This window comes from Esox lucius, chromosome 21 (genome assembly GCF_011004845.1).
Source record: "Esox lucius isolate fEsoLuc1 chromosome 21, fEsoLuc1.pri, whole genome shotgun sequence".
NCBI classification, from domain to species: domain Eukaryota; kingdom Metazoa; phylum Chordata; class Actinopteri; order Esociformes; family Esocidae; genus Esox; species Esox lucius.
The window spans coordinates 29034524-29043173 of NC_047589.1; the positions used below are offsets into that span (position 1 = coordinate 29034524).

General features: G+C 43.9%; 1 protein-coding gene across 1 annotated transcript in view; it reads left to right on the top strand.

Moving 5' to 3' along the window:
• The first annotated feature begins 220 nt into the window (after positions 1-220).
• Positions 221-8650, top strand: part of sulf1 (sulfatase 1) — an 86032-nt gene continuing 77602 nt past the window's right edge. Inside the window, exon 1 of the mRNA XM_029116143.2 lies at positions 221-478. The gene's annotated coding sequence lies outside the window, so the exon portion shown is untranslated. The remainder of the gene's footprint in view (positions 479-8650) is intronic.

Genomic DNA, 8650 nt, shown 5'->3' on the forward strand with positions numbered 1-8650 from the left:
TGTGCCCTGCCAGATTGGCTATTGGCCCACCCAATCAGCTTGGCTAAAAAAAAAATATAAATTTTTATTTATTGTTTGTATTGTTTTTTAACAAATCAGAAATGGAATCAAACACTATCCCGCCACCCCACCTTCATTACAAAGTAGGCCTATAACTGGTTAGTTCGCTCTTGCACTTCTTTAAAAAGCTACAAATGGAGGATGAAGAAAAAAAAACACCTCCATCGCATTCGAGCCCAATCCCTGGGATACCTGATAAACCGATGAGGAGGCTAGCAAGTCAGACCATGAGGGAGCTAGCAAAGCTAGCAATAGCACTTCAGGCCCAACCATTAAGGACTCGGGAGCTAGCAGGTCAGCAGCCAAGAGGAGGTTTGCGTTTCTACTGCCTTGATTTCAACAACAGCCCAGGATAACCATCGCTCTGCACACCTGCGGATTTGTCTGCAGTAGACGAACCGCCAACACAACCAAAATTGTGAGTGTTCACCAGTACAGTGATAAATGGAAAAGCAAGTTGTTTATAATAGATGTGGTACGGACAATATTCTTGGCTGGAATACAGTTCGACCAAGGATCGTAGGCGGAAATCCCGGGTGGACCGGTATGGAGTTACTTTTGTTTCAATAAGAACAAACAGAAGTATTTGTATTGCAAACGCAATAATTTATATTGAAAGCAAATCATCAACTAAAAAGTATTGAGATCAAAAAGGCGAAAACAAATTTATTAAAAATGAATGCAAATAATTATTTGAGAGGAAATATTTTTTCTTGATAAGGCGATTGCGTTAAAAGATTGTCTTTGGCTGCAGATTTTTTCTGTCTTTGGCCTGAATATGTAAGATTTTGCCTAATGATGTAATTCGATACTAATTGTAAGCGACTGCTTTCGTTGCCGTCGTTTTATTATTAAAATGGCGCCTGCTTTGATAGGCCAGGTTTATTTGTTCGGTGTTTCAAGTGAGTTAACGTCTTCATGCATGTCGTGATAGTATTTATAAGTACAACGTTGTCATGCTTGAAAACCTGTACAGAAGTGTCTGCCAATGTGGTTAGGCTGTCAGACGCAATACGTCAATTATGCGTACAGTATAATTTCTACCCGTTATCATGCGCTTTTTATGGTTCCTGTAGTCTCTCATATCTCGTTCTCTCTCGATTCATCCTTTCCACAAAGAATATGTAGCTTACAAGTAATATGTACATGTTGTGCATTTGTTTCATATGTTTTTGGTCATGGTTGTACTCAGAAAGGCTGCGTGTTTTGTCTGCGGTCGTATTGTAAGCTGTTGCTGTGCTGCCCTCCCTATGGTCTCTACTTAATAAAACGGACTTGTTTGTCAAGGGAATTTTTTGTTGTTTGGTCAGATTTAAACTAAATATGTCTGGTAGTTTTGCTGTACTTAGGTTTTGGGCCCAGCCACCTTACCCATGCCCAGCCAAACAACAATTTCTGCTTATGCCAATGCTTGGTAGGCTGATCTCTTTCTTTTTGGTCAGTATATTTTGGAGAGAAATATCTCAGTGGAGTGTGCATATTGGGGCCTGTGAGATAGCAAAGCACAAACAATAGATCTGAACAGTAGATCCTCAGTAGATCACATCTGATTCTCCCAGTACACCCCCACAGTACATCCTCAGAGTGGATTACAGTAGATCCTCACAGTAGATTACAGTAGATCCTCACAGTAGATTACAGAAGGTCCTCACAATAAATTAGCGTGGCTATAGAAGAACTGAACTTTACACTGCCAAAGCTATTTCATTTCATGGTACAACATTTGTTTTTCTTTCATTTGTGAATGACATTGATACAATAAACATCAATATAGGTGATGATAACTGACTTTTCATCAAGTGAAAAGACGAGAGAATCGTGGAAACCCTCAATTATATTACCCCAAAAAGAATGCATGGATGCATACTTAAAAAATCTACCAAAAATAGTCGCAATAAAATCTTAAACAAATGGCAGTCCGTGTCTTTAACCACTACGAAGAATCAAGTTGGGCATGAATTGTTGCTTGTTTTCAGAATATTCTGTGTTGATACAAGCAAAATGTTCTCACACCATGGGCAGATTGTTTTGATTCAAGCTTTTTTTTTTTATCTCCTTTCAAGTTTGTTTTACTTTTGTGGAAGCATTTTACTAAGTACTGGGTCAACTAGATCCACATGTACACTTAGATGTGAGTCACACACACACACTAGCTTTAATTATTCGTATAAGGACCTAAGAAATTATTTCTGTTCAGTATCAGTTTTTCCCTAGCCAAACTCTAAACCTAACCATTATTCTAACCCTTACCCCAATTATAAATCTTTCAGCCCGAATTGTCTTTTCCTCATGAAATGTCCCAACAAGGATGATTTATGTGTTGTTCTAAACTTTATTATTTGTTTTTCTATCTCTGCTGGGATTTCTGGTCCTCACAAGTATAGTAAAATAAGAACACAGACAAACACCCACAGGAACCAAGCCATTTACACACACACACACTCACAAAATAAATCCTAGATAAATACCTTTAATGTAAATGCCCCCATACTCTTTCCAACTCAAACAAATGTAACCACAAAGTGTGTATCCACATCGATACATGTGGAGATGTTTGGAGCAGATAGATGGCTTCTATGTAAACATATACTGTAGAGAATGTAGATGTAAGTTATACTCACAGGGAGTTTGTCTTGAAGTTTAGTGTATTAAGACATACATGTGGAAATGGCCAAAGCAGACAGATGGCTTGAATAGAACAGTCTCCTGACAAAAAAGAGGTTTAACTCCTCCTGCTGCTACTACTACAACTACTAGATTTACTGCCACTACTAGTACTAGTGTTCTTGTTTCAACTGGAAGCCACTGAGGTGTTGCGAAGGAGCTGTTCGACGTGGGAGAACTTGGCCTGGTTGGACAGCCGACAATCAGTCTGGATGAGCTACGTCTTGTTCATTCAAGTCAACGTCAGACAGGAAAATATTGTTGACCAATTTACGATCCCAGGGGTTGAATACTTTTGCTAGACCAGGCCAGACCGGACTAGTCCAGAAAAAGACCTCTTGTCTCTTTTTCTTCTAATACTCAAGTTAATACACATACACTCTCTCCCTTTCTCTCTTTCAATGTCCTTGTAATACTTAGCACAGAGAATACATGGAACCTGGAACAACATAGTTGCTGATATCTGACAAATCTATCGTTCTATGCCCTTTCAAATGTGTATATTTCGACCCAGAGGGACATCCTCCTGACCCAGAGCGACATCCTCCTGACCCAGAGCGACATCCTCCTGACCCAGAGCGGCATCATCCTGACCCGGAGCGACATCATCCTGATCCGGAGCGACATCATCAATTCCTTCCTAAATGATTGTAACACAACACCCCAATTAAACAGACAGGAAGATGGAGTGTTCCCAAACAAACAGACCAGTCAGTCAAGCCATGGAGGGCAAAGCATCCCCAAGGACTCTAGACAAACTATGGTGCAGAGAATTTGGCGTCTTTTGGCTGCCATTTGAGACGCGTAGTAGCTGATGAACGTTCAATGAACAATTTACATTGTTGGTGTTTCCAGAAGGACGTCGTGGCTGGTGATGAACCAAGTTTGCTGCAGACCATGTCTCTAAACACAAGCAGTTGTTAATCGGGTTGTGTGTTACTGAGGGAGGACCAGATGTTCAATGCCGGTCAACACGTTCCAGAACCCTGGTCAATTCTCAAAGGATTTCAGATTTAATGAAACCAATTGAAAAAATTTTTTTATGAAAGGGTATTTCTCTGAGGGAAGGTGAAGGTATTCTAGCCTGTATGTGAGTGTTTGGCCCTGGTTCTTTGAAGTCATTCCTGGTTACGTTTTTAGATGGACAGATCAGAGCCATGGCTGGAACATTTGAGAAGGAAACAGGGCTATTGGAGACCACATCAAGCTTTGCTGGGTGACGTGATGCCTTGAAACACGTGCCTGAATGGACTTTGATCCTGATTCTCTTTTGTCGTGTTGTTGTGCCGCTCAAGCGCTGCGGCTCTTTTCTGGCTTCTTTCTCAGATACGGCAGAAACAGTTGTACAAAAGTCCTGATCAATCTACTTGACATATGGCGAGTATAGAAATCATCCCGTCTTAACGGTAATGTTAACACCAGACATCCTGGACTGAACCTTTTATGCTTCTTCAAAAGATCTCATGGTCTTTTTTTTTAAATATCGTCTTATTGTTGGTGTATTGTGGCTCCTTGTTCTTCCTTCTTTTAGAAAACATAGCTTTTTGGTCTTGATTTTATTAAACATATTTATTATTGGAGTCAGAACAAAAAAGGTTGTAGACCTTTAACCATTCCTGATCCATGAAATTGTTGGGAAAAAGCCATAGTCAATATAATTAGGCTTTTACTGATCAGGAACAGAAGGAAATGTCCAGGCATCTCTACTTCTGTGAACACGATATCATTCACCATTTTAGTTTCTCATACCGTTGAAATAAAAACTGATCCTGGAAAGTGAAAGGCAGAGTCTGTTGTAAGGAAAGTTGTTAAATAGCACTGAGAACAGAAGTCCCTACCTTTCCCCATCTCTAGAAATAGTGTGTTTTGTAGGAAAAAAGCCATGGCTTGTGTCCCAAATTGTACCCTGTTTCCCATAGAACCTGGTCTAAAGTAGAGCACTATTTGGACAAATAGGCTTCCATTTGGAATTAACACGGGAGGTTGCTGAGCCTCTGTGGTGGTTCCCCAGACACGTGAAGTGGTTCCATTTCTTCCCCTGAGGACCTGTGGGTATTAAAGGATGAGCCATGGTCAATTTGGTGAGCACGCCGCAGCCCTTCAGAAAGATACGTTTTCCTTTTCTCCTCCTTTTCTCCTCCTTTTCTCCTCCTTTACTCCTTCCTTCTCTCCAACTTACTGTCACCACTTCAAGCCTCTTTCAGAGACTCCCTCGCTCTCTCATGTCGTGTATAAAACACACAGTGGCGTGATTGGAGTGGGTGTAAGAGGTTTGGTGTGGCTAGAAGTTTTTCCAAAACACGTTCATGTCCAGGACATTTGAACGACAAGCCGAGAGCTGTCCCAATACAACTGATGCTTTAGAAGTATCTCTAGGTCTGGTTCCCATTGGGTGGCGTAGCCTGGGGCTGGATGTTAGTGAGAGGGCTTACATCAAGTATGGAGTGGAGACGAGCAATCAATCAGGAACACATTTAGGCTCCAAAACCGACTCCTTCTGTCCCTAGGAACAGTGACACAGACAGCTGCAGGCACTTCAGTGTGTGTTTCTGTGTGTACTGCACGCACACACGCACGCACGCGCGCACACTGTGCGTGTGAGTGTTCAGGTCAGAACAGTAATCGGCTGCTACTTTATTATCTCTTTGTGGCTGTGATTCTCATACTGAACACTGGGCGTAAAAGTGTTCAGTGTTTCGTCCTTGGTGTTCAGACTAAGCAGAGTGAACTCACAACTGGATCGACTTTTATATTGCGGAAAATTAGGTGATCCTTGATTTTAAGCACCTTATGTTGAAGCAGTTGGCCTTTTCTCTCTGTTGTGGTGTTAATAGTGGATCGTTTTTCACCCTGTTTAAAGTGTGTGTGTGTGTGTGTGTGTCGGTGTCGGTGTCGGTGTCGGGGGGGGGGGGGGGGGTCATCAGATCACACAAAACCAAAAAAACAGTAATCTGCTGCTTTACAGGGCAGAATGACAGAACCCCAGAGGGGGATCTTCATCTGCCAAACCCTCACCCCCCACCACAGTGAGGAAGCATGTGCATGCTTGAGTGTGTGTTTATTTATGATGGTTAGAGCCCTGGTGGGTGTTTGGTTCAAACTGAGAGGAACTGAGCATGCAGCGCCACACGGAGAAACTGTCCCATTTTCATTGATCTGGATTTTTTTGTCTTGATCTCAGTACATTAAATTATGGGTTGGAGACCCATACAAGAGAAAACCCATCAAGCAACATCGTTTGTGGTAAGTCTCTAAATGTGTACCACGTAATACTCTAAGAGACGTGTCGGTGTGTGTCGGTGTGTGTCGGTGTGTGTCGGTGTGTGTCGGTGTGTGCAAGTGTGTGTCTGTGTGTGTGCGCTGAAACATGACCTATTTCGTATACCTCACCAAGCCATCAAATGTCTTAATCACTGGAGAAGATGACCAGTTTGTAATCAAAAGCCCAGTCAGAAACAGAGATTTGTCCATAATATTTTGGGTTTCACACTAAACTTAGGAGACCATGTTGGAGGATCCACCCAGTCTGAAGGAGACCTGGATGAGGAATCACCATCATCCATCCTTCCCTCCCTGAAGGGTTATCCTGTCGCCTGATTCCCAGACAACTAAATCATCCTCTGCTGACCAAGATAAACTTCCTCCACTGCCCTTGACAAACACACGTTACTCCAACACCGAAACTGCTGCGACTTTGAGCATGTTTGTGTGGCAGGAGCGTTTGATTGCATGGAACTTCACTCTGTAAAATGTATTAATTGAAAGTGAGACTGAACTGTTTCAATTGTTTTCCAAGTGTGGCAATAAAGAAATGTCACCAGCAAATACGAGCTGAGTGATTTAACATCTAATATGACAGACCTTATCCACTGCATTGTGCTCCAGATTAAATGATGTCAGAGGACTTGCTTAAAGCCAAATATCAACCTGCGACACTTGTTAGAGTCCCTGCCAGTTCCCTATAGGCTACAACCATTCATTCTCAAGAACCTGGCTTAGATTTAACTGTGTGTGTGTGTGTGTGTGGTGATCTGGTAACAACCTCCTAGCCAACCAGTAGCCAGAACAAACCTGCCAATAATGCCAATATTCAGTTTGTGTGTGTGTGTGTGTGTGTATGTGTGTCTCTAACCTGACTATGTAATGGGGACCAAAACGGTCCTTTAACTGTGGTTAAATCTGAAAATATTTCATTTTTTCCCCCCATTTTAATTGCTAAATTAACATATGTGTGTTTGTGTGTGTGTGTGAGTGAGAGATTTCTACAGAAGTGATAAGGTCATAAACATCCCAGAGAGTCTATAAAATGCAAGTTATTGGTACTACCAACTCACTGGTATTCTGTCTCCACTGACACTGTCTGGTCTGATAAATCTGGACGTGGTTGTCTAGGAAGCATTTTCTGGGTTGCTTACCAGAGTGCACCTACTGTGCCCTGAAAAGCTGTTGCCTGCTGAGGGAGGTGCAGCTGCTTTTAGCTTTTCTTTTCATAATCTAAATGCTGGCTTTGTATACTTGAGCTCCCAACCAGCGGTCCACCGCTTTCTCTCTGGGTCCACCTTTCTCCTTGTGTCGTCGTTGTTGGGTGTCATCTGGTTGTCATGACGCCACCGAGGTCATCTGGAGCTGGGGTGTCTGGCTAGATCAGGACGAAACTGCCCCAGTCGCTCTGAGGCCACAGGTGTACATGGAGAACAGGACTGGAGTTGTGACCGTTTCAGATGCTTGCCAACGATGGAGCGTTGAACTGGACACACTGCCCCGGGCAACAGGAGCGTTGAACTGGACACACTGCCCCGGGCAACAGGAGCGTTGAACTGGACACACTGCCCCGGGCAACAGGAGCGTTGAACTGGACACACTGCCCCGGGCAACAGGAGCGTTGAACTGGACACACTGCCCCGGGCAACAGGAGCGTTGAACTGGACACACTGCCCCGGGCAACAGGAGCGTTGAACTGGACACACTGCCCCGGGCAACAGGAGCGTTGAACTGGACACACTGCCCCGGGCAACAGGAGCGTTGAACTGGACACACTGCCCCGGGCAACAGGAGCGTTGAACTGGACACACTGCCCCGGGCAACAGGAGCGTTGAACTGGACACACTGCCCCGGGCAACAGGAGTGTTGAACTGGACACACTGCCCCGGGCAACAGGAGCGTTGAACTGGACACACTGCCCCGGGCAACAGGAGCGTTGAACTGGACACACTGCCCCGGGCAACAGGAGCGTTGAACTGGACACACTGCCCCGGGCAACAGGAGTAATGTCTGGATCCACCTGTAGATGTGGGAGTTTGATGGGTTCAGATGTTTAGAAGTCCTTTCTTAACTGTTGCTCACTTTCTAAACAGGCAAGTTAAGATTCGTGACGCTTTGATGAATGTTTGGCTGAGCCCCTTTTTGCCCGACTGCTCATTCCTGGGTTACTTCAACCACGCTGTTTGTAGAGGACGGTGTCAGTGTTCTGGACTGAGGACTGGGATCAGAAGGGATCAGAAGATATATTCCGGGAAGCTGTTCTACTGCTAGAAGTTAACCCGCTGGGCTTCAACGGCATTCAAGGTTCCTCCCAAATGACACCCTATCGCCCATTTTATGCACTACTTTGGATTCCTGAAAACCTGTTCCACTACGCTGAATAGGGAATTGTGTGCATTTAAAATACAGAAGGAAGTGTTATTTAGCTTTCCCACTGATAAACAATGACTAGCACTCTCTCTGTGTGTGTGTGTGTGTGTGTGTGTGTGTGTGTGTGTGTGTGTGTGTGTGTTTGTGTGTGTGTGTGTGAGAGAGAGACTGTGGTCTGTGTAAACCCACCCCGTCTGTGTTTGAACGGTGCTGGATAAAGACTTGTCCGTTTTAATATATTAGCCGCGGGGTCGTCAGGCTACAGGGAGCCTGCACAACAGGGAGGGATGACTGT